At 46.3% G+C, this 25,995-nt stretch overlaps 1 protein-coding gene across 1 annotated transcript in view; it reads right to left on the reverse strand.

Moving 5' to 3' along the window:
• The window catches only part of FRAS1 (Fraser extracellular matrix complex subunit 1), a 94,444-nt gene that overhangs the window by 67,335 nt on the left and 1,114 nt on the right, over positions 1-25,995 (reverse strand).

Consider the following 25,995-nt stretch of genomic DNA (forward strand, 5'->3'; position numbering starts at 1 on the left):
ATTTACTCCAGTAAGTCAATTTACTCACAGTGTAAAGCACGACTTAGGCAAATTAAGACACAGAAAGATGATTAACAGTGGACTGCTACGAGCACTTTTAGAGCCAACCACTAAAACTGTTAAGCATAATGATAAAATACTGAAATGCGCCTTAAAGGCCCATTAACATTGCTTAATGAGAGAAAAAAATCCTGAAAAACCTGGCCACTTGCTCAGGTACTTCCACAGAAGCTGTCGGGTGCTGGATCAAGAGTATAAGTCTGCAAACACTGGGACACCCGGAAACATTGCTCAAAAATCCTCGTGTCTCTTCCCTGCTTTACAAAAGCATTTCTTCCCCCTCCAGCTGTGCTCCTTCCTCCCGTGAAGGTCATGCACAGGCTACAAACACTCTGGCAGCATCAGAAATTCAGGGGGATTCCCTGTTAAGGGAATGATGGGAGCAACACTGACCTTGGACAGGGTCCAGCCCTTTGGGACAGGACACCAACAGGACAAAGAGGGATGGTAATTCCTGCCCTGGAATACAGCTGGTTCTCCTCTTGCTTACACAGGGCTGTAGAACACAAACCTCTGCCAGTAGATTTACGGCGCAGTTAGAGAAGAAATTAAGGTTAAGTTATGTGTGTGCCAAGCTTTAGCTAAAACACACACTGGAGTTAACTCATCCTGCTGGCTTCAGCAGCAGCCTGTGTTTCAAAACTGGCAGCTCCCTGCAGGGAAACCAGGAGTGGGAAGGGAAAGGGCAGATTTAGTGCCTCATCTCTTGGCTCTCCTAAACCTTCACCCGTGGCCTGTCTCACTCATTAAAAAATAAACCCCAAAATAATTTCCACAGTGGGATAATGGCCAAAGGACTCACCTGGCACAAGGTGAGCACACAGCCACCCTTACCCACATTTTGAGAGTTAAATGCTCAGGTTCCTGGTAAGAAAACCCTCTCTTTGGTCTTCTCCCTGTGGGCTCAGATCACCTGCTTTTAAATCCATGTGGCAGTCGCTTGGAAGCATCTACACATCAGTGAATTCCCTCTGCCAAGTACCAGCTCAAAACTGACACTGCTCTGCAGAGTTTTAAAAAATCAGAATTCAGTTAATAGTCAGGAAGCTACTACCCGATTTTTTGGGATATGAGAGTCTCCCCCACAGTTCCTGGGTCTCAGTGTCCAGGTTTCTGGACAGTTCAACATTTACCTTAAGATTCCTTGCAACAGACCTAAACTCCACTTTGGAAAGTCAGGATCCCACCCACCTGTCCTGCACGTTGTGAGGCTTTGTTAGTCCTCACTCAGCACTTACAAGGATGCTTTAGAAAGCTCCCAGGTAAGACTGTATTAAACATAAAGCAAGACTTTTCAGTAGACACTTAAAGAACTGCTGGAAATCCACCTGGCATCTTCTCCAAGGCCCTGTACCCCTCAGTGGACAAATTATCTGCTGCCATTTAAGCACTGAATTCTGATCCTGTTGAAAGTGTATTTTTACCAATAACAATTTAAGGGGCTTTTTCCTTATAAGTACTAATATAATTAACAGTATAAATAATGAAATACTGTGCACTTTGAAGACAGAAAGCACTCCTTAAGAGCCATTATAATTTATTAATTCCTTGAATTTTCCTACATCAAAAGAAGAAATGATACCTAATTCAGCTGAATATTAAAACACCAAAATCAGGATTTAGAAAAATGCAGGAGAGCTGCACATTGAGAAAATAATATGAAAAGGAGGCAAGAGCACAACCAGCAGTAAAAGCAAAGGAGAGTTGAAGCAAAGAATGAGCCAAAGAGACAAAGAGCAGACCGGGCACGGAGGGAGCCCAGAGCAGCTGTGAGAGCTCGTGTTTGGCTGCTGTCACACTGTCATATTAACCAGAGCACACAAACACCTAAATCTTCACTGGCTCTCATAACCTCAGACAGCTGCACCTGTTCCTCCTCTACCTCAGCAAAAAAAAGAGAAACCCACCCAACAAATCAAAAATAATCAGAGTCTGCTATTAATATGCAAAACGCCTCAGTAATTTAATCAGATACTGCTTAACATGGGGTCTCACCACGCCAGATAACAGCCTGTGTGCTATTCTGGTGTGGTGACTGGGGAAATAAGAAGCATACAACAGCTGCTTTGTGTCCCCTTTCCAGCTCCCTGAAAATATCCACTCAGTCCCTAAAATGTCACTGGGTGCCAGACTGCTTGGTGGTGCCCAGAGACAGGATGAGGAGCAACGGTCATAAACTAAAACACAAGAAATTCCACCTCAACATGAGGAAGAACTTCTTTCCATGAGGGTGGCAGAGCACAGGAACAGCTGCCCAGGGTGGGCGCGGAGACCTTTCAAACTCACCTGCATGTGTCCCTGTGTCACCTGCTCCAGGTGACCCTGTCCTGGCAGAGGGTTGGACCAGGTGATCTCAGCGCTCCCTTCCAAGCCCAGCTATTCTGGGATTCTGTGGTGAACTCTCCCAGGGGCTGCTCTGCTGTGGGAGGGTGGCACTCTGCTCTGGGGACTGGGGAGGCCCCAGGAGAGCACCGGGTCACACTTAGCTCGCAAGTCATCCTGTGGTCGAGACAACCGAGGAAAGGCAGGGATGGGGGGTGAGGAAAGGCAGGGATTTCGTGCCAGGCTGCTCTGTTGGAATGGCAGGCAGAGCCCCGAGCAATTACACTTTTGGTAACAATTACCAGCATCACCCAGCGGCTGCCAAGAGAGGAGCCTTGGCAGCGCCGCAGCCCCGTTCACGTTTCTCATTTCCACTCCAATTACCTGACAAAACCAGGCAATCGGCAGGGTAATCCCGAAAAGAGGGAAGCCGGGAGAGCTCAGGGTCTGTGGGGACACCCATTAACGGAGCAATGAAGAGGTGAAAGCAATTCAGAGACACATAAAGGGTTCCTCGTGTCCGTTCGGGTTTGGGTTGGATGTTTTATGTCTGCCAATGGGGAGCTGTTCCCCGGCAGAGGATGTTTGAAGATCTGATTTTTGCTGGCACACAATAGAAACTCGTGACAATGGGCTTTTAATGGGCTTATTCCAGCAGGCCCCAAGCAGAACAACATAGGAACGACTCAGGCTTGCAAATGAGAAATTCAGCTCCTCTCAGTGGAAACAGCTTTAGCCCAACACTCCTAGGAGAGAACTGAGCAGTTCAGGTAGAGTGTGGGGCTCGATTAACAACCCAGGAACAGGAACAGGGAGCTGGTTTTCTCCTTCTTCCAACCAAGGAATTAAAAAGTTACACAAATTAAAACGAGGCACTGTTTTCATGGTTCACTACTCTGCTGATTTTCTACAATTTTTAATTGTCAAATCTTGCAACAGTTGTACCAGCCTTGTAAAAACCAGGAGTCTAAAAATAACATTCCCCAGTGGTCCTAAGCTATTGCAGGGGTGAGAAGGCTATGATTTTCCAATCTATTCTTCAAATACTTAGGCGCTGCTGTAAACTTTATCCTATCTCCCAGACACAAAAGCAGTCACTAGGAAAGGGCCCCAAAGAATCAAATGCACTGAGCAAACAGAGTAGAGGGATTAAAGCCGTGTTATAAAATCATTGGTTCTAATCAGGAATTAAATCAGCACACAGAAATCTTAGTTCAAACCAATAGGTCAGTGTTTGGGAGCAGCAGCGTTCCTTTAGAAAGGTTAATGCCTTTTGGTTGGCACACAGCAGCAGTTCTCCTTAGCATCCAGAAAAAAACCCTTTGGGGTCGTCCTGCTGGGTTTTCCCTCTTTATTCAATATTCCCCCTTTATTAAAGTATTTCCTAACGTGCCACGTGGCAAAATTCAAACATCTCCCCAAAAATGACTTGTGAATGGATATCAAAACCTGAATGGGTACCAAACTTTTATCCCATTTCTAACAAAACCCTCCATGAGACCACGAAAATCATTGCAGCTCAGCCAGCTGAGTCAGCAGGGAAAGGGAATAACCTTCAGTAGCCGTCACAAGCCCTCAGAAACACTGCACTGGGTGAGACCTAACTTCTATTCTACTTCTTGAAGGCAGCAATCCACTCTAGAGCAATTCTGCAAGCCACTTCAGCAAATATCCAGGTATCTCCAATCCCAGGCTGGATATTTAGGAGCTATCCTTTCAAAGCAAGGACCTACACACCCCAAATCCTACTATTGTCACTGTGGATCCAAGCACAGTAATCTCCTGCACAGCTCCCAGAAAACACAACCCTTTGTGTCCTTATCTTCCATCTCAGCTCCCTGTGCAGTAGATTAATAATAAACTGGTTCTCTCTTTCCCTAAAAAGGGAAAGGGGATCCCTGCACAGTCATTAATCTTGGTGAACAAAGACTATATTACTGAACAGAAATGATGAGGAAAAGCCTGCAGAATAAGGAATTTTCCAGACTGCCTTCATTTCCTCTCTTTCAAGAGCCTCTGGTTTCCACGACAAAGGCAGGGAGATGTCAGGAGTTGAACCCTGATCCATACTCTGCCCACCTCTCCAATGTGCTCCCTTTGCTACAGGTTTTCTCCTATACAAAACCCAGTGTTACAAAATGTGAGTGTCCACAAGAGAAGCAAGCTGAGATATGGAGATTACCATAACCTCTGCAGCTCCTGCTCTGGAATTCTTCTCCCTCACTCCCTTCTCAGTACTTAACATCTTGCTGGGAATAAATCTGCGGTAAAAGCTCGGGAACAGTTTCTATGGCAAGCCCATAATGGGGACTGGAGAAGGAAGGGTAGGAGAGAGCACATGCATAAACGCTTATTTAGACTCTTGAAAACAGACTGGGTGCTTCTTAAATCTCTCCAATGCTCATCGTTTAAAAAAGGGACAGTTTTATATCAAAGCACTTGGCTCCTTCACTCCATCTACACAAGCTGCTCCATGAAATATTTAGCAGAGGCAAAGCATATGCACCCCTTAAGTTGTGGTCTGGGGAAGCGATTGCATCTTCCCTCCATCCTCAGGCAGCAAGAACGGGCTGAATGTTCCTGAAAACAACACCTGAGAATGTGCTTTTGTTAACCATTTTAATTCTGCTTCCCTAAAAAGCTTCAATGAGTGGCTGTTGGTGTGTTTTTCAAAGCACGTCTCCGGGGTGTAGAGAGCCTCAGGCATCAGTGTCTTCACTCACTCAGTGACAGGAGGAACACAGAGCTTTCCTCACATCCCTCTCCGTGCTGCTGTGGATATTTGCCAAGCTGGAGTTTGCTCACTGACATGGTGTGAGCTAATTCCTGTCATGCTGCTTCACGCTTGGTTAGAAATAATTGCTGCCTCATTACAAATTTAATAATCACACCGTGATACAGTGGAACTCTTCCCTGCAATCTTCTTTTTCTTCTTGGGGAAGATAGGAAACAGATTGACTGGTACACAGCCCAGGTATTTTTAATTAATATTTTCCCCCTCCAAGAAGGAAATCCTGTTTTCCAAGATTTTGCCCAGGTAGTTTTTACAGGGCTTAAGAAACACCTCATACTGCTTTTAACACCAGGTTCCTGCAGGACCCTGAGAAGGCTTTTAGTTTTCCTTCATCTGCTTTGAGGAAGTCTGGGAAGAATCCCACACTTGGGGACTGCCTGTATGCTGAGTGATTCCCAGCTTCCCTGCAGAATGAAGAGGCTTAGGGAAAATGAAATACTCTTTCGAGGGAAGTGTCCTCTCTACTGAATGGGATAGGAGTGAAAAGTCCAGGATGGACAGGGAGGAGAGGTTCCCCCATTTCCTAAGAACACAGCAGCAAAGCACCAAGGAACATTCCCAGAACTGTAAGTACTTCTGAGCAGCTCATATCACAAGCCTTGTTTCAGTGCAACCATCTCTCCTGAAGATCTGGGAGATGGGAATTCCCAGCAGCAAGGCCTTGGTGCTTCTAATATTTTCACGTTTCTCTACTTGTTACTCCCCACGCTTTTAAAATCAGCAGCATGTAAATTAAATAAAGCTCAACCTGATAACAAAAAAGGGGAGGGGATTTAGAAAAATATTCTATTGTATTTTTCCTTCCTCTCCTTTCCCTTCCCCGCCCCCCCCCAGCAAAGGAAAAAGCTGAGCTGGGAGATGCAAGACTATTGAATCCACTTTCTTTCCTGCACTGCTCTTTCCCTCCTCTGCACTGGCACACTTCCCAGAGCTCTACACACAACACTGGATGGATGGATGGGTTTTCCAAACACCTGCATCCATCATTTGATTTGACCTCCAGAGGCCGCATTCTTCCCTGCACCTTTAGTTACTTTTATCTTCAAAAGAACAAAGGAGAGTGATGTAGGGTCAGCAGAGAGAAGCTGCCAGCCAGGCTCCCCCCTTTCCTGCCTGCAGGGAGACAAGTGCCACTGCCTGGTTCAGGAGTGCCTGGATGAGCCACTGCACCAAGCCAGGGGAGAGCACACCCCGAATGCCAGCCTTCAGCCTGTGCCCAGTGTTCCCTGCTCAGGCCCAGGGGCAATGTTGTTTCAGGCTTGGCATAGACACTGCCATAATGTGCGGTCCTGGTGAGACAGCCTGTTTTTCAGCAGCTTGGGAGAGACCCAGTGGGAACTGCAGCCACCCAGCATCCTCCCCTCCAAACACGCACCAGGGAGCTTCAGAGCGAGGAGAGGTTCTTAGGAACACAGAGGAAAGCAAACCTGGAACTCTTTGTAACACAGCACACTAAAAATTCTCCAGCTCCCCCTACCCACCGCCTTCAAAGGCTGATGAAAGACGCCTGATGAAAGGCTGGAGAAAGCCAGGGCTCTCCCTGCAAAGCACTGCTCCAGGGAAATCCCAAATTCCCCAGCCCACACCAGCCCCCACGGGCTGAGATACTGAGACAGCCAAGACACACTGTTCTTGGAAATGAGGGAGTACCAAGGGATAAAAAATTGCTTCTTATCCCCTTATTAATCTGCAGAGCTTTCCCATCCCCTGACGAGGAACAGGGAGAGACAGAATTCTGGAGCCCAGCTCGGAGCACACTTGGCTGCAAGACAAGCCGATACATGGAGTTTTTCCCTACCTTTCCCTGTATGATTAACCTGGGCACCACTCCCTGTCTGCAGACACGATATACCAAGACCGATGTGCCCACGAGCTACATGAACAAGTTGTATCGTGTCCCACCCCTCCCCATCCCACAATTTTCACTGGGAAAAGAGAGGTTTATAAAACAAGAGACTCCTCTCTGGAAAGAGGATTATCTACCCCAGTAAAACTTTAGTGGTAGGCAGAAGTCATTTCTAAATGCTTTAAACAGAGGGCAGGGAAACATCCTACATATTTTCCTGTCATTTCTCCCTTCTTCTCCCTGTCATTTCTTTTTGCCATCACGCATTAAAATCTTAATATTCAGCCTACCTGACATCATTTACCTTTTCCCACTTGGTTTGGGCTCTGCTACTTGCTGTCACTTTTCCAAACTTTACCAGCTTTGGGAATTCACACCGTGACAAAAGGAAAATCCAGATTTTGCCATTGTGGTGCCACCTCATTATTGGAATACAGATTACAAAGCCTCCTTATCTTTCATTATTTAAGTTTTTTAACTTTCCTGCAATGCAAGGGCACTCTGAAAGGAGATGACACTTTAGTGCTGCCTTGCTCAGAGCAAAAACAGGGTGAAGTGCACCAGTGAACCACTTTGCCTCATAGAAACATTTGTTTCCAAACCCCAACTGTTCAAAGGAAAGTCATTTTGGACAAGGGACAATTTCTTCATGGATCAGAATGTAAAGCAGACCCAAAGCTGTCAGTTTGGCTGACCTCGAAACCCAAGGACTGCAAGTAGTTATTGCTCCCAGTGAAGAGCCACAGCAGCCACTGTGACACCAGCAGAAAATCTAAAGCTCAAACATGCTTAGGGGACAAAATAATATCACATTTTCTCTCCAAAATGTCTCCCGTGGACACTGTGCCCTCATTTTTAGCTGGTCACACGCCCCATCCCAAGAGCTGAGATCTGGATCTGAGCAATACCAATGTAATGTAAAACAACCTGAATATTTCAGATGGATGGGTCTGGCAAGTCCCTTCCTTCCAGATGTCATTTAAATTTTAAAGAGAGGCATAAGTGAAGTGATTTATGGAGGATGGAAGTCCTAGGAGGAGTAGCCTGTCACACACAATACTCATACTTCGTCCACTGCCCCGAAGTAACAGCAAACTGCACAGATTCCAAGCCAGGAGACAGCAGGGAACCTCTTAAAAACTGGTAGAAAACAGAGCTTTCCACTTCTGTTTCAGCAAGCTGGCAAGGAATGATGATCATTCCTGTTTGGTGCCCATCCCATAACGAGCTGGTAGATTCAGCTCTACCCCTGCACCCTCACAGGTCCAAACCACACCAGGAAAGAGGTGGCAATTTCAGCCAAACAGACAAAACCCAATGAAATCTTAGAGAGGATGTTCCTTGATGCCCACAAATCACTTTTATCGGACAGAGAGGAGCAGCCAAACCTGCGGAACCCTTTGCTGCACTGTTAGATTTCCTCCTTCTCCCAGCAAAACAAACATTCCTGCAAGGAATCATCCAGGCAAGCTCTCCTCCCCCTGAGTCCAGCTAATGAATCCAAACCAAACCCTGCACTTAACAAACCCCACGCCTGACCCTGCAGCAAAGCTGCACCTTGCCCTGCTTTGATCCCCCAAGATAGATAAACAAAATAAAGCAAGGCTCTGGTCTACAATCCTCTGTTTCATCCTCTCCCCCAGGCAAGATGAACTTCAGTCCCAGTAAGGATAGGGGCACTGGAAATGCCCTTGGATAAACATTTGGCTTGTCTCAATGACTTGATCTCTGTGTGTTCAGCATTTTACAGACACATGAGCCAGTACAGGCTCCCTCTCCCGTTTTTCCCTCCTTGCTGCTTCCCGTCTGGTTAAATTCAGGGCAAGCAATCCTTCAATTACAAGTGGAGTTAAAGCCCAGTTGCCGGGAAAATGGTGTGTGAAGAGCCTGTTTACACCTCCAGTGACTGAGGGAACCATTACCATCCATCCAGCTGTCGCAGGCCTTTGTATCACCTGGTCAGGCCATTAGGATTTAATTCTTTTACATGCTATCTACCAGCCACTTACTTGTAGGAACCTGCAATTAAAAGCATCGCTTCAAGCCACACAGAGCTGGGACAAAACAACACGGAGCCAACAGCGATTTCAGCGCTGCCCAAAGCAGCAAAATGTGTTCCAGTGGCTTAACTGGATCTGTCAAACCCTTCCAGTTATTCCATCCCTGGAGCATGGAATAACACACACACTTCCCTCCTCCTTGAAGATCACACTCCCAGCACAAGCGCTGCTGTCAAAACCTCATCAGAAACAACCCCTTTTTAATTGCTTTACATTTCAATGCTCTCCCTAATTAGAGACATTTTGGAGCTTCCCACAGTCCAAGGCAGGTAAAAGGGATGCAAATTAGGACAAGGTTTACCCAGAAGGCCAGAAAACCTAATTTAGCCTTAAAGCAAGACAAAAAGGACCTGACTCCAAAGTACCCGGCTGTCCTGACATGAGGCTTTTTGGAAACCCTCCCACAGAATCCATGCAGTGGTTATAGGGAAGAGGCAACAGTTCAAACCATAATTACCTCCTGCACAGGCAAACAAAGGATTTGTTTTTCAACCTCAGTAATTTTATTTAGAGGGCTTTGCAGACCTACAGAAAGGTCTGCAAGAGAGGCAGGAGGAAGGTAAAATCCCTCCTTCTTTCAGGAAAGGAGCCCCAAACCAATTCATCATTTCGTGCACGCAGGCACAGTGATGACACAGCCATAAAAAGCCTGGGGGGAAAAGTTCAAGGCGATGGGTGTGAAGGCTGCAGGACGGACCAGGAGCTACAGGAGATGGGTTTTCAGCTCTGTCATGACTGCAAAGTGGCTTTCAGCACGTCACCTGTAAACCTTTCCACCGGGAATGCCAACTGAATACAGAGCACAGGGGGACAGGATTTTATAGGCCTTTATGTTCCCTTGTGAGCTGCAGAAACACGTTATGTGCCTGCCTGTCTCACCCAACACAAAATCCCTGTTTGGAAACACACAACCTGTCCCAAAGCAGGGACTGCAGACAACGATAAGGAGGGAAAAAGAGATAAAAGCCTAAAAAAAACCCTCAAATCGTCTTCACATTGGCTAAAGCTCATCCCCATTCCAAGCCGTTGGCAGTTCGGCTGGGTTTGGACTTGCACAGTTTTATTATTTTTGGTGCTCCAGCGGATTGGCTGCTTGCCCAGCTCAGGATCTGAGGAAAACCATGTCCCTCCTTGCTGAAAAACGAGCTAACAGAGATCCCATTGATACTCCACTCATCAGCTTTGTAAAACTACTCATACGCAGAGCACAAAACACACACGTGCACTTCCCCAGCCGTTCCCAAGGAAAAGGCAGAAAGGGAGGGAAGAACAGGCAGCATCTGGTTGCTGTGCTGTGTTTCCTACTGCAAGAAGCCCTTACAGAGCAGGACTGAGGATTGCCTTTAGGGGAACAGCTTTGAAAGGAATACAGAAAGGAACTTTGCAGCATTTCATGACAAGTTCTAAAAATTCCAGCACCTCCCCTCAAAACATACATTTTCCAAAACAGGTAAGTAAAGTCAAGCTCCCGAGTCTAAATTTATGCATCAGATTGTTCAGTGCTGCTCTCCAGAAACACTGTATTCAGATGGTTCTTCACAAGGCTTGGGGAGCCACTGTACAGCTAAAAGAGGGGAGGAAAGAATCAAACCACTAAATCCACAGCCAACTTCAGCCTCCTGATCTCCCTTGGGTATTGGATCTCCTGTAGCTTCTTTAAGGACAATCTCTCCACCAGGTAAGGGGACACACTGTGAGTATCTGTTGTCAGAAATGTTTAACAAAATCTCAGCTTTCCAATCCCAAACAAACCACTGAACTAAACGAGCACATAAGTTGTTTCACTGGTCACTAAGAAGTGCTTCAAAGCAGACACTTGGCTTTTCTTCCCCGGTTAATTCTCCCTGTCTGGAAAGTAAAAGCTCAGTTCCTTTAATTGGCCTTTCAATTCCTCCCTACATCAGTAATTGAGTTGCTCAGGGTGAAATTGCAAAGTTGCAGATGAATTAATCCCACCGTGGCCTCTGTTGTGAACTCTCCCCTTGGACCCGTCCTCCTCGGTGCCCTAATTCCCAGCCCCAGCGCTGCCATTCACGGGACTCTCTGCTGAGCACATTTAACTTGCTCAATCAGCAGAGAATTAGTCGCTTTTCCCTGATTCAGGCTTCTGCCTCTGGGGGAGGCAAGGGAAAACACAAGCACCCCTTCCTGCAGAGGAAAACACGGGGACCTACAATCCGACTCGGCGAGAGGTGAAATGACACCCTCCCATGACCGGTGACAGCTGCGTGAACTTGCACTTCTTGGGCTTTTCTTTAAATTAGGTAACATCACTTCTGGTATCAACCCACAGAAGTGTTTAACTTTTAGATTAAAAGCAGAACCTGCAGCCAAAGTCAGAATCATGCACCACGCACCATGACCAACCGTAGCGGCCACAGGCAAGTTGATCATCTGTGTTCCTTCCTCTCCGGTTTCCACAAGTGGAAAAGAAATGATCAAATACACGTGGTGGCAGAATATCAGGAAGGATTTAGCATATCAGATAAACCAGGATTTGCTGACAAAGAGGAATTTAGCAGACATTAGCAGAAAGTTGTCATTAATTCAGGCTACCAGGGCTTTACCAGATAATAAGTTTGAAAGCTTGTGGTTTAAAATTCTACCATTAAAGCATGAGAGGTAGAAGAAATTGCTTCAGTGGATTTAGACACTGAGGATTTTTTTTTAACTTCCTACAGAGTATTTTCCTTTTTTACCCTCATCATCCTATCCCATCTCTCATAGATTACAGCCCTGCTACAGCATTTGTTTAATGAAGTTTACACAACATTAGAGGCACTTGATTTAGCTGCCACAGCCACCATCTGTAATTAATCCTCCCAGGAGCCACAGTGCTGCACAGCTTGTTCCTGCAAGCTGGGTTTCTAATGTGCTACAAGCTTATGACCTCCATAATTCTGATTTCCCATCAGTTTTATGCCATCACAACCCCTCTGCACTCATTTGGCCACTCACCCCAGTTGGTGGAGAACAAGACCCACAGGGAAAGGGTGTAAATCAGCTGGATGTTACCAGGAACCCTTTCCTTTTTTCCTTTTTCCTTTCCCATCCCTTTTCCCAGAGCAAGATATAAAGCAGCACAGAAGTAAATTGGCCATTTCTGTGTATATTGACAAAATTACCTCAGCTTCCCCTTCAGCGTGACATGAAAAAGCAGGGGAGACACATCCTGCCCCACTGTGCTCCCACACACTCCACACCAAAACCCAGCCTGCAAGGAGGCCTGTGCTGAATAAATAAATGAATTCCTGATTCTGATCCCAAAGCTGCAATTTAAGGTAAGTATAAGTTTCAGGGGCTAAAAAAAGCCAACGATGATTTAAAGATTTCTAGTGATACGGAATAATTCATAGCACACCTCGGGAAATTGTTCCAATGATTTCCTATCTTCACAGTAAAAGTCTACCTAGTTCCTAAGCTGGATTTATCTAGGTTTCATTTTCTGGCTACTCCATTTTCTTATGGACAGAACAGGTTTATTTATAATAATTTCTGTTCCCTCTGCAGCCTTCTACAGATTACCCCTTAACTTTCCATTTGAGAACTGATGCAGAGAGAGCTCAAGTCTTTAGTAATGAGGAATCATGACTCTCTCCCCGATCCCTCCATCCTTGTGCATCCTCCCGCATCCCTCCACCAAATGAACAGTGAAACATCAGATTAACATTCCCACAGCTGTCACAGCAAAGCCAAATACACAGCTAATGTAACATTGTTCCTCCTGAACCTTAACCCCTAATATTGGGAACTGTATCACCCCTCACCACATACCACTGTGTTAACACACCAGGAGCACCCAAAAGGTTTTACAGAATCTCAGAATCCTTCAGGTTGGAAAAGACCTTTAAGATCATCGAGTCCAACCATTCCCCAGCACTAATAAACAATGTCCCCAAGTGCCACATCTATTTTAAATTCTTCCACTTGTTCCCTGGGAGAAGGAGCCGATGATCCCCCCCTGGTTCCCCCCTCTTGCCAGGGAGTTGTAGGGAGCAACAAGGTCCCCCCAAGCCTCCCTCAGCTGCTCCTCACTGGACTCATGTTGCAGACCCATTCCCAGTTCTCTTCCCTTCTCTGGACACACTCCAGCCTCTCAGTGTCTTTCCTGTAGCGAGGGGCCCAAAACTGACGCCAGGATTTGAGGTGCTGCCTCAGCAGTGCTGAGCACAGGGGGACAGTCACTGCCCTGATCCTGCTGCCACACTACTTCCAATAAAAGTCAGGATGTTTGTATCTCATATTCAGAGGCAAATATATATTAATGGAGGAATACTGAAGTGTATGGGTTTTTTTCCCCTGGGTCAGAAGGCCTGGAGACCCTGACCATTTATCCTCTAATCCATCTCTGCCTGCAGCCAGTTCTTTGGGAACAGAAACAAAAACGGGCAAGTGGCCCTGGCCTCTGGGGCAAGATAAGAAGGAAGGAGTGCTTTTGTGGTAGGTTCCGAGCTAAACTATTGTGCATTCCCAAAGGAGTCATGTGCAAACATGTTTATTGACTCCACACCATAAATCACTGCTTTCCAAAGCAAACCCAGCTTTGCATTTCTAGTGCTCCAATTTGGCCGGCACAAACAAGGAGGAGCAAGCCCTGAGCTTCTGAACCTCTCCATTGAGTGTTCACTTAAATGAGATTTCCTCTCCCTCGGGCTGGAATGTGTGTCCTGCTCTGAGGAAATCACCACGGAGTTAAAAAGAAACTTTCAAAGTGAGATAACAAAATGAAGCATCTCTGCCCTCAGCAACTTTTACTAATAATTACTCTCTTGTGTTACAGAGTTTGGAAGATCCAGAGGGGCTCAGGGTCCCCTCAGTCCCTGCACAAACAAGTGCCAGCCTGTGATTGTCACAGAGATAACCCAGAGCTGGGAGCAGAAAGGCCAGCTGAGCTGGGAGAGGAGCAGGGACTTTGCTCAGCTGCTGGGAGGGGGTGTCTGTGACAGATCCAAGGCACAGCACAAGTGTTCATTTCTCTCCCAAATACCTTCAGCTACAGCCAGAGCAGATGTAACAGGGTTATCAGACCTGGGCTAAAAACTGAACTCAAAACCTTGAAATATACAATATTTTGAAAGTAAAATGCACAACCTCCTTTGTTTGATAAATTCTGTAGGGTTTGGTTTGATTTTTTTTAATGCCATTCCAAGGAACCACCCAGAACACTTGTGTTTACCAACACCCACATTTCAGGTTAGGTGTGCACAAACCAAACAGCAAAACATCTGACAGAAAATAAATCTCCAGGAAACCTAAGGGCACAAAAATACAATCAACCACTGTTTTGATCAGCTTCCAAGTTGCTGCTTGTTCTCTTCTAAAGGGTGCACAGAACTTCCACCAAAGCTTGGCACAGGAGGTGCACACCTGCTTTTAACACTTCAAAGGTCCAGGGTAGGTGGCCTTTTGTTGCTCTGCCTTCTCCCACAGGACTTACACTCCGGCCTTCACTGAAGGTGTGGAGCCCACAGGTAACAGGGGAGAGGCTTTGTCCTTCCCTCAGTCTGGGACAAAATTGGATAAACTGGGAATAGGCTCCTGTAAGCACAGCTGTTTAAAAGTGCAGTGTAAAAAAGGATGATGCCTGCAGGAACTTTTATTTATTCATATACATGCTCACATGAAAATGGAAAATAGGAAAAAGAGAATGGGAGAAAGGAAAGATCCCAGGAACTTCCCTGTTGAAAAAAAAGCCCTGGTCACTGATGAATTTGTACTTTCTGTGTTCGGGACAGCAAAAGACCCCAGCACACCAGTCCCACTGCACTGCTTTCATTTCATATGGACAACATGGTCAATAAAGTACCAACTGGAACACAAGGAGGTCAAAAGCTCATGAGAGAATCCTCTGGAAGTCTCTACAACGTGATGATTAAGAGAAAGGAGAAATTAAGGGGAGGGATGGAGTTTTCTTTGGAATCCTAAAACAGCATTTCCTAATTCCTTCAGGCACATGGGGATCATCACCTTTCTACAGACCCAAGTGACTGAGCCAGGTAAAAAATAAAACAACAGTCAAGGACCTCATTTGACTTCTCAGCAGCCACAGCAACTGCCTTGCCAGGGAACAGAGACACGAACACAAAGCACAGCCAGGAGCTGTTCCCAGGGAAGCCAGAGGCAAAGCATGGATGGATTTCCAGCACTCCAAGTGCCTGGGGAGGTACAGATAAGCACCTTTGATTAGGTAAAGTAACCCCACTGAAAGTACTGCTCCAGCATTAATGCAGAGTGTGGGGTAACTAACATCCCAACGTGCTCCTGTAGTTCATGGATGGTCCCAAAAAAGGCAGAGGGGGAACACCAAAAGCCCACGAGTCCCCAACACTGCTAATCCAACACAAGTGTTGGTGCTGCTGCATCGGGCTTAACCTCAGCCTTCAGACACCCTGAAAAACAAATGTCCCCAACACTTACCCCCACCCCTCACTCTAACCTGGCCCACAGAAATGGGTAATAAGCACAAGAGTAACTAACTCAGGGAACTGCCATTCCCTACTGGGATAGCCAAGGATGGAGGTGCCTGAAGGGAAGGGAATCTCATCTGCTTTAACACATTTCCCAAAGCCAGCTTCCTCTGCAAACACTCAGATCCAGTGCCCAAATCATTTCTTTATATGTGTAAGCAGGAATTTGGCTCTCAGGAGCCAGAACTTCACGTGGAGAATCAAGATGAGGTAAGAAAATGAGACAAGAGCAGCAGCTGGGTTTACTCCAAATCTCTTGCAAGGGGAGTTAAAGGTAAATCCATGCTCTCCCTGGAAAACACCAACTGGTAAACCAGTGTCTGCAGCCCTGCCTCATGTATTAAATGAGCTCAGTGACCGCTCCAGTGCCAGGGTCAAGTGCCCAGCTGGTAAAATGCCTGGCTCCACTGACATCAAAGCAGCTGCAGCGCTTACAGTAGCTCGGGGCTCAAGGAATGCGGGCTCCCCAAATAGAAATGTGCTGATCGTGTTTCCATAAGTGACTCCGGCCTCACCTCCGGTTTCTCTGCAACGCTGCAAACTGGCAAGCCTACAAACCCCACCTCAGTCACTCGGGCATCACTTTCCGGACACTGAAAGATTAAGCACGAGATCCGTTCTCCGTGCCAGCACAGGGAGGATACTCCTCATTTTTGTGACCTGCCCAACACTCCTCACACAACCCTGCTCTGTCACTCCGCACAGATGCTGCTGTCAACACCATCTCAGGGAGGTTTCCAAACATGAATCCCAGCAAATCACAGCTTTCTTGATTCCACATCACCACAGCGGAGGCTCTGAGTGTGAGCTGAAATGAGGTTCTGTTGTTTCAGATGTCACTGCTGACTGATGTGGTTTCAGTGACACTTATGGCACTCTAATGATACTAAATATCTAAAGCCTTCAAAATACTGGTGTGATCATCTAAAGGTGGAAAGGCTCAATTACCAAGGTTATTTTTCCCCTATTTCATCAAACAGCCACTCAGAGGTTGTTGAACAAGATGTGATGGATTTAACCAGATGCTCCCATCACTTCTGCTGCAGTGCTTGAAAAAACAGCCTCTATAAATACACTGAAAACCCAATGAATTACAGAAGCATGAAATGACTTCAGTAGAGGTTAAAAACACTCTGGCATCACACAGAATGCACTAAAAATATTAAGCCCAGAGACCTCACCGCAGCTCTCACATAGGGACTGCTGCTGATTCAAACAAGGAGGTTGCTCGGGGAAGCTGCCAGATGAGGAATTATCATCCCCCCAGCCCCAACATGTGGATTTGGCAGCTATTTGCAGAGCCCAGCGAAGGCATCTGTGTAAACAGGGCGCTGAGGAAAAGATATGACCTTGAGGATCGGATCAGCCCCCTGGCTGGTACCTGCAGAACAAAATCCACGTTCCCATGCAAGACTAAAAGGAGGGAAACGATGGTATATTAATAAACAGCTGCGGTCCCCTGTGCTAGATTTTAATCCTGCACATTCTTAACAAAGCCACGGGCTCAAAAGCATCAAGCACTGCTTGCTGATACCTTGCTGATAAGCAGCGAAAGCCCAGCAGAAACATTCTGCTTAGAAAGCACCACTCCCAGTTTGAGACTGACAATTCCTATTTTTATTAGGGAAATCAGCATCACGTTAGTAATTAAAAAAATGGTGATGAGAGGGCTTCACATCACAAATCAGTGCTCCTGGCAGCCTGGACAGGTACGTGCAGCAGGACACAGCAGGTACCCACAGCCAGATTTTATGAGACAGAAATGCCAAGTGGATAAAAGGACGAGGAAAAGCATCACAACTGCACAGCCCACTCCTAGGATGCAAAATATCATGGATGACGCCTTCTCCCAGGGATTTCAAGAGGCTTGCCTCTGATCTCACAGATATTTCTCTGCCTGAAGCAAGAAGGAGAACTGACACTCTTACATCTTGTGAGCTTAGATCTTCCCCCACAAAACGAGGTCAGAGGAGATGGATGGATCCGTGGCAACTCCAGCACACTCCTCTCCAAAGAGCGAGGAGATCCAGAGGTCTCACCACTCTCCCAAAGCCAGCAAATCCCCCTGAAACTGCCTGGAAAGGACCCAGTGCCCAAGAGAAACCCTGTGCTGCACAGTTGCAAAGCAGGACATACGCCGGGTTGTTAAGCCTGTGCACAAAATGGTGGCATCGGTGTTGTCTTAATGAACTCTGCTCGGAAGAATCAAAGTATTGGGACAAATACACGGAAAAGAGACTTAAGAATTATTCCTGATGTCACTTCACGGAAGCACATGAATCATTTTTAGTTTGGAAGGTTTCCACATAATGGTGGATTGAGGCACTTTTAGATTTCCCTTCCATAAGCATGGTGATCCCATATTTTCACTGGGAAATTGAGATAGAAAGGAGTAGATGTAATTTTTTAAGTGCTTCCTATTTAAAACCAAACCTATGGAACACTTAAAATTCTGATTCTCAAAACAACAACAGAAAAAATTATCCCTTGGAATAAAGATGTACCAAGTTGCTCTCGCTCTGAAATACGGAAAATTCAACAGTAAACTAATTCCTTAGGCACAACAGGAAACCAGGCTTTTTGCACATATAGAAGAATCTACAAAACTGCAAAAAAAAAAGTGGGAAAGAAATCGCTAACAAGTTTGCTCATGTTTCCCCCTGAAACCACTTTTCCAGGCTCAGCGGATGAAAGGATTTACTGCACCCACTAACTCAGCACTGGCTCTTGGCGTGTCAGTAATGACAACTCCGTCTCCACCCCAAGTTCCTCATCTTTGCCATCTCACTGCAAGACCCCGACTTTCAGCTCCTGTCCAAGTCCCTGAAAATTTATTATACTTAAATTATCATCTCCCAGTTCTCAGCCTGTGAGGAGTTTCATTTCGATCTCCATAAAACATATCGAGCAGGTTGGGAAACTATCCTTTTTTTTTAATATATATATTTTTTTATTTTGAGGAATGAAACATCTGGCTTAAAATTATTCAAATTAATCCGGGAAGGAATCATGCTCAGGATTTATCAGTATTTTACCCTAACAGGGCTCCTTAATCCACGGCTCAACAATAAACCACAGCACCAGGAGAACTACAGCAGTGTCCCCGTGGGAGTGTGGTGCCTGCATTCCCCCAGGAGCTGTTCAATAGGCCTGGCAGAAATACTGGCACCCCGGCACCAGAAACTTCTGAGCACCACGTGGCTCTTGACGGCCACTGCCAAGGCTGACAGGTCCGAGTGCTGACAGAAAATCAATGCTCCCATCTGGAAGAGCTTCAGATTTGGGATTTTTTGTGTTCCTGAAAGGAATATCTCGGGCTCCTTGCGAATTCAGCATTTAAAACAGCACCGACTGAAGAGCTAATGTTTGCTGAGAAGGCTCAGGGAATGATTTCTCCTGGACAACACTGAATCAATTAATTTCACAGTAACAGCATTTCTTATGGGGACAGGAGCTATTTAAGGGGAAGAAAAAAAAGGGGGAAACAAATGCAGTGAAACCAACCCGGACCACTGTCCAGACACAGTCCAATTGTGCCTAAGGTTTATGATGGAATAAAACACTAATAATCTAGTTCAAAAGCCTGAGCAGATATTCAGTTCCTCGGAATTCCTCACCCAAGATGTTCTGAGGATGGAGAACAAGGTCTCAAACACATCCTAGCCTGGTAAATGTGCCTGCACTAGTACAGAGCAAAGTGCCCATTTTCCAGTCAATGCCAACAAGAGCTGGGGACCTCCTTTCCTCAGTTATCTGTTTCCCCTTTCTTCACATCATTTCTGGTTTTACCTATTGGATCCAATCAGTCACAAAGAACTCAGATTCTCCACTAGGAGACATCACCAACACAACCATCCGGTACCCATACACCCAGAAGAAATGCATGTGTAAAGAGCCTGCTGTCTCACAGGGACTGGAAGTGCATTATAGGCTTTTTCCACTGGCAGAACTTGATTTCTATCATTTCTCTAATCGATTCATCAGACATCACAGCCCTTCCTCTAAAGAGAAGATGCAAATGGGAATCCTGATCAAGGTTTTGAAAGGGTTGAGGAAAGGGAAGGAATGAGGAGGTGACCAAGCAAAGGGAAAAGACATTTTGCATGATGGGGATTTACACAGAAAAAGTAAAATAATTACAAGGTATTATTTCCTAACAAAGTTCTTCAAATGCACCCTGGAAGATGGAAGGCACAGTGACTTGTGAAATTTCTAAACGCTGTGTGACTGTGAAACTGCCGTCCTGGTGAATGAACCCATGAGGAACCCAACATCTCCTGCCAAGGCTCTGGCACACAGCTCCTCTAACTGTGGTATTAAATGTTAATCATCTACTTAAGTCAGCGCTCGTGGCTGAGCAGCCACCATCCGGGAACTCACTGGAACGGAAAATGTGGAACAGGGCAGCCCTTGTAAAGACCCTTGATCTCCAAATAAAGCCGATGCCAGATCACCTCCCACGACACAGGGAAGATTAAAGCACGAGCCTTTCACCAGCCAGGACGGAGGACAGAGAGGGAAGACCCCTGGAGCAGAACACTACAGCCAGCAGACACTCCCAGCTCCAAGGAAAAGTCCTTGCTGGACAGCACTGAGTCTCCAATTAAAGCTCAAAAATCCCCACAACCCCCAGAGCTGTCTCTTGGAGTTTATGTTTTTCCATATATCTTTTGGGCTATCCAAAGCTCAGAGGAGTTGTTTCTGAATCTCTTTTTGCCAAAAATGCTATGTGTGACTGCTTAGGAAGAGTATCCCATGGATTCTGGGGCCTCATGCTGTTCTTAAACACACACGGACAACTGAGGAGGACCATGATTGTACTGCTGGGCCCTGGGCTGCTGGAATGTGAGACCCACAAAAAGGAGGGAGAAAGAACAACTTCTGACCAGTGAGCGTGCTGTGAGAAACCACAGACACCACATATGCACCCAAGGGTTGAAGAGGAGGGAAGTGGATGATAAAGTCAGTGTATCTGGAGGACGCTGGGTGAGCAGAGCAGAGAAAGCCCCTCAGGGTAAGCGGAGACACACTGGCTTTGTGCTTCAGTTGTACCAGGGTAAGTTAAGGCACAGTTAAGGCACAGCTGCAGGAAAACCTGCCTCATCCCTACTTGGACACCTCATGGAAAGGGACACAGCTACTCGCAGGGAGCAGCACCAGGAGAAACCAGGAGTGTGCCCGGCTGTGCCACTTGGTGCTCCCAGACACTCAAAGCCAGTGCTGCATCAATGTTTCTCTCACAACTCTGGTCCATTGCTGTTTGCTCACAGAAAATGTGGCAAGAAGAGCCCTTCCACAGGGGCATGGACTACATCAAGCCCTGTCTACTGTGATACACACCATAATTAATCCCCCAGTTTTCACTGTGTGTCACTGGGGTTCACCGAGCCCAAGCTGCTGCAAAGAAATGTGTGATAATTCCAGAACATACCAACTCCCAGCTATGCTGTGCTCTGGATCCTTACAGCATGAGGGATCGTTTTCCCAGACCACAAAGTGACATTCAGAACCACCAAGACAAAAAAGAAAGATTATTTCATATTAAAACCAACTCTTTACTGATCAAGGCACAAGAATTCACTTCACCTGTGGGAGAAAAATCATTATCTCGCATCTAAGCTTCTTTTACCTGGTCCCATGAAATAAAGAGCCTACCCCCATTCCTCTACATTTCACATTGTTGTTTTCAAGCAAAACAAAGAAAGAACACATATGCAGCACACACTTGATTCAAAAAGCACTTTTATTTTTGATCCTCAGCTGATCCCGGCTTTCTGAAACCCATGAGCAGAAGAGATTTGCTGCATGAGAAGCATCTCATTATTATATTAATAAACCTTAACTGCACAGCATTCATGTACGTCAAGAGGATGCAGCCCCAGGCTAAACAGTGGCATTTAAATCACATTATTTAAAAACAAAAGCATCCTGACCATTGTAAGAGTTAGCAAGCAAACCTTTCAACGGAAATCTTCACTCCTGATCTCATTTTCCAGTAGTAACTTGTTATTCCTTCTACAGAAATTGAAATGAAGCTCATTTTCCACTGCTAATTTGAAATGTTCCCTATCCAGAAGTGCTCTGCACCTGCTAACATTTATTTTAGGTAGTCACTGAATTTATTCAGAGTAGAAGCTATCTGGAGTGGGAGATGTAAAAAGGGGGAAAAAACCATCATTTTTTATTTATTACTTTTCCCCTCTCATTTCTGTCCAGCACAAGCTATAGATGGAAATGGAAATTTGATTTAATTTGGCTTTCTTTAGACTTCTGACAACTAAATGTACACAGGTAACCACAAGATGTTACTGAATTGATCAGATTTAAAGGGATACTTGAACGAACAAGGATGTGCAGTCGGTCACATCAGATATTTCCAGCTGGTTTATTGTCACCAATATGATATGAGCTAAATAAGCCAAATGACTTAAGAAACAGCTCTGAGGCCGAGCAAGCAGGTGCCTCACACTTTGTGGATTAAGTTAGGGCTTTTTATTCTGCTCATAATTTTCATTCCAACTCCAAGATTAAAAATATTTCCTTTCAGAAAAGCTTCTTTAGTGCTTTATAGTGTTAAAAAAAGCACTATATTTGTGTCTCAGGAAACTTCCAAAAGAATCTGTCAGTGCAGAAATTTGTCCTTATGTGCATTACCAGCAGCTGGTGCAACAGGCAACATCCGTGTTTTCACAAGGACAAAATGAAAGTGTCCTGGAGGTTGCTCAGCTGGACTTTTTGAAGTGCCTACCAGACATGAGGTCATTTATCAAGTCCCACTTGCCATTTAAGCCACCTTAATTCACAGCCCTGTGTTCCCCTCCCCTTCTCCCAGGGCTGAAAACTCTTCCTGGCACAAGCTGGCCGTGGATTTGATCAACACCTCCCACACACCTTGACTTTTGGAGTGGCACAAATGTGCCCTCCAGCTAAGAAAAAATACCCTGTATTTTCTTCCTTGCTAAGTAAAGGAAGCTGCTGTGCTGGCTGTGTGGATCTGAAAACTCCCTCAAAGGTGCAGCCAGAGGGAGGAGCACCAACCACCTCCAGATGAGTGGAAATGACACCCAGAGAGGTGTTTTTCCTCAGAGGAAAGCCATGAACACAAGCTGACCCTGGACGCACAAGGAGCCCCGTCAGTCAAACAAGATGCACAACTTTTGCAGCGTTAACAATCTGAGCAACTCTGCAGTGCCTGCACCACTACACTTAAATGTCTGATTTATGCACCAAGGATTTTCCAAGTGACTTCAGAGACCTCTGTGGCAAACGGCATTCCCACACAAACCCAGCAGAAACACAGCATGGCCTGGGTTGGAAGGGACCCTAAAGATCATCCAGTGCCACCCCCTGCCATGGGCAGGGACACCTCCCACTAGCCCAGGTTGCTCTAAGCCCCGTCCAATATGGCTCTGGACACTTCCAGGGATGGGGCAGCCACAGCTTCTCTGGGCAACCTGTGCCAGGGCCTCCCCACCCTCACAGGGAAGGATTTTCTTCCTAAAGTGTGTCCTGCATCATCTTTTTGTCTGTCCCCAGGTGTACTGCAGAGCAGCCCTCTTGGGCAGCCAATGACAACTACTACAGTCATTTATTAATAAACACACAACAATCTCACTAAATACAGTGATAAACACCAACTCAAGGACACTGGAGCAAGCTTTTTCAAACAGGAATGATCTTACCTAGAATATAACCTTAGTCCTTATGTACAAATGATGCTACAGGCACCCACAGCAGAATTTCAAACACACAGCAGCAGTGAAAGAAAGTGCAGAGGAAAAACAAACAACCCTGAAATATCAGAATACCAGGAAAATACAAAAGGGAACACACATCTCTAGCAATGAGGGATGTGAACGCCTCACTTGCCAGCCCTTCTGCTCTGATGCTGCCCTGGAGAGCAGCAATGCTCAGCAGGAAGAGTCCTACCATCCAGTTCACTCCAGCTGGAATCTTTACGCAGTCCATTGGTTGTCAAGACCCTCCACAGTACATCATTAAGGGGAGTAAACACATTTAGCCTGCTTCACCTTCCTCCCAATCCACCCACCAAAAACACTCGCCTCCAGCAATTCCCCTCTTGGAGCAGGACAACTTCCAAGCCCCCCAATCCACACTGGAATGGCAAAGGAACCACGTGCCACCAGCTGTTTCCACAGTGCCCAGGGGCCGTCTGTCACACACATGTGGAGCACACAGCCAGTGCTGCTCCAAGAGAAATAAAACCCCAGACAGCTGCTGCCTCCCTGCCTGTGCTAACAAATCCCTGAGCCAGCCTGCTGTGGGACTGCAGGCAGGTCCAGAAGCATTCCAGAGACACAAAGCTGCTCAGCAGTTTCCTTTTAGCCCAGAGTACCAGAGTAAGACAGACAAGTGTTACGGAGCAAAACACTGTTCATAAATACTTCAAAACTGTGATTCTTGTACAAAGCTGTTCATGGGTTATGTACACGCAAAGAGAGACACACTAGAAAAGGAAATATGTTGGGTTTATAAAGGAGACATGGGGTACACAGGACTCACCATGACCAACCGAGAGGAAAAGGTATTGAGCTGTTGTCATTAATTCAGGGAAAGAAACACATCTCCTGGCATTACATTTTACAAAGCATCACCTCCATCGTGCCTAGGACTGGATACTTGTCACTCAAATGGCTTCCAAGAACCTGGAAATATCCCACATCACATCTTTTCACTTGATGGCCCAAGGAGCCCCGGATAAACACAGGCGAGTATTTACTCCCCTGCTGTTTTCCAGCAGACTGGCAGAGCTGTGACCTGCACCCCAGTCGCAGTGGTGACAAAAGTCAAGGACTAGACTCACGTTCAACAGCACCTTCTCAAACCCTTCCCCAAGCAAAACACATGAGAGCTTTCACCTACCTCAAACAAGAGGCCGTGGTAGACACAGGCACCTGAGGGACCAAAGGAAAATAAAACAGGTTAGAAGCGAGTGACAGCAGCACATTCCCCAGTGAACCTGCTCTGGCACAGCATGAGCAGAGCTGAGCAGCCACCTCTGGCCATGCACTCGCCAGCCACAATGAAAATGCCGATTTGGGCCAGCTGGACAACCCCTGGGTAAGTGACAGCAACTCTGCTCTAATTGGGCTCAAGAGAGGCACAGACAAGGCAGCCACACGAGGGGGAGGCTGCCAAAATAATGGTGAGAAGAGCTAGCCTGAATTCCCACTCCTAAATCACTCCTCCAGGGACAACAGGACAGCTCACAGAGCTCCTCCTGCTTCAGCCTTCCTTGTCCTCACTGCTGGCTGAGAGAAAGGTTCTCCAAGCCAGGGAGAGAGACAGGCGCCCATCCAAGCACACTTTGCATATTCTACTTCAATAATTACATAAAAGGGTAGGAAATAAAACCAGGAATAAGCTGAATGACAGCTCTTCCATTGATTTTCTGGGAAAGCAGTTGTTCTTGAACAACTACACAGATCTGCCTCCTGAAAACGTGACAGGAATGTGTAACCAAAAGCAACCCAAGAAACTCAGAGATGAAAAGGAAAGAAAACGCGGGAAAGGCTGCCTTGAGGGACCCCCTGGAGAAGTAAGAATTTCCTTGTCAAAGAGTGCTGTTTCCCAAGAAATGCATATTAGACAAATCTGTACAGAAAACCTGGGAGCTAACACTGCTTCGAATCTAAAGCTCCTCCTTCGAGCCCATCTTCAGCCCAGCTGCAAGAGGCTACGGCGGCACCGTCGGGAATTATTTTCCCTTGCCAAGGTGAGCCACAAGAGCCCAATCACGTGCCTCTCAAATTCAGCAGACAGCTTTCCTTTTGGCAAGAGAGGATAATTTCAAGATTCATCGTGCAGCTGCACCTCAAAATCCAGTGCAAAACACAAGGTCACATATTGTTGGAAGGCACGTGGGGACAAAAAGCCACAAAAAACTTAATACCAGTTAGTCAAAACCAGCACAACTCACGTTTGACCCCCCCCCCCATGGGCTGGCTGCCTTTTTTTTTTAGCTCACTCACAGCTATAGTTCCTAAAAGTACCAGCGTGCTCATCCTCTCCGGGGCCACAGCATGGAATAAGGACCACATAGGACTAGAAAGCAAACTCACAGTCAAGTCCCTCTCCAAAGAGGGCAGAGACATATTTCCCTCCCTCACAAGTTACCGGGGGGGATACTAAGATTTAACCCAACTTTGCAGGACTTAGAATATCCTTAAATACCTTTGTATTTTATTCCCAACTGCGAGCGAGCCGAGGACACCACACACACACACACATCGAGCAACTCTGTTACAGTGCCCTCATTTTCCACGCAACCCCGGGTCCCCGGGGCGATTTACACCTGTTGCAAAGCACAGATGAAAACGTTCCCGCGAATGGCGGCTCCGCCTTGCACACGCTGAAGCAGCTCTCGAGTGGCAGCATCGCATCACCTCGTCCTTGCCACAGGTCTGTCCAGAACACCACGAAAGC

Source organism: Myiozetetes cayanensis, unplaced genomic scaffold (genome assembly GCF_022539395.1).
Source record: "Myiozetetes cayanensis isolate MyiCay16 unplaced genomic scaffold, myiCay2020 scf24, whole genome shotgun sequence".
Lineage (NCBI taxonomy): Eukaryota > Metazoa > Chordata > Aves > Passeriformes > Tyrannidae > Myiozetetes > Myiozetetes cayanensis.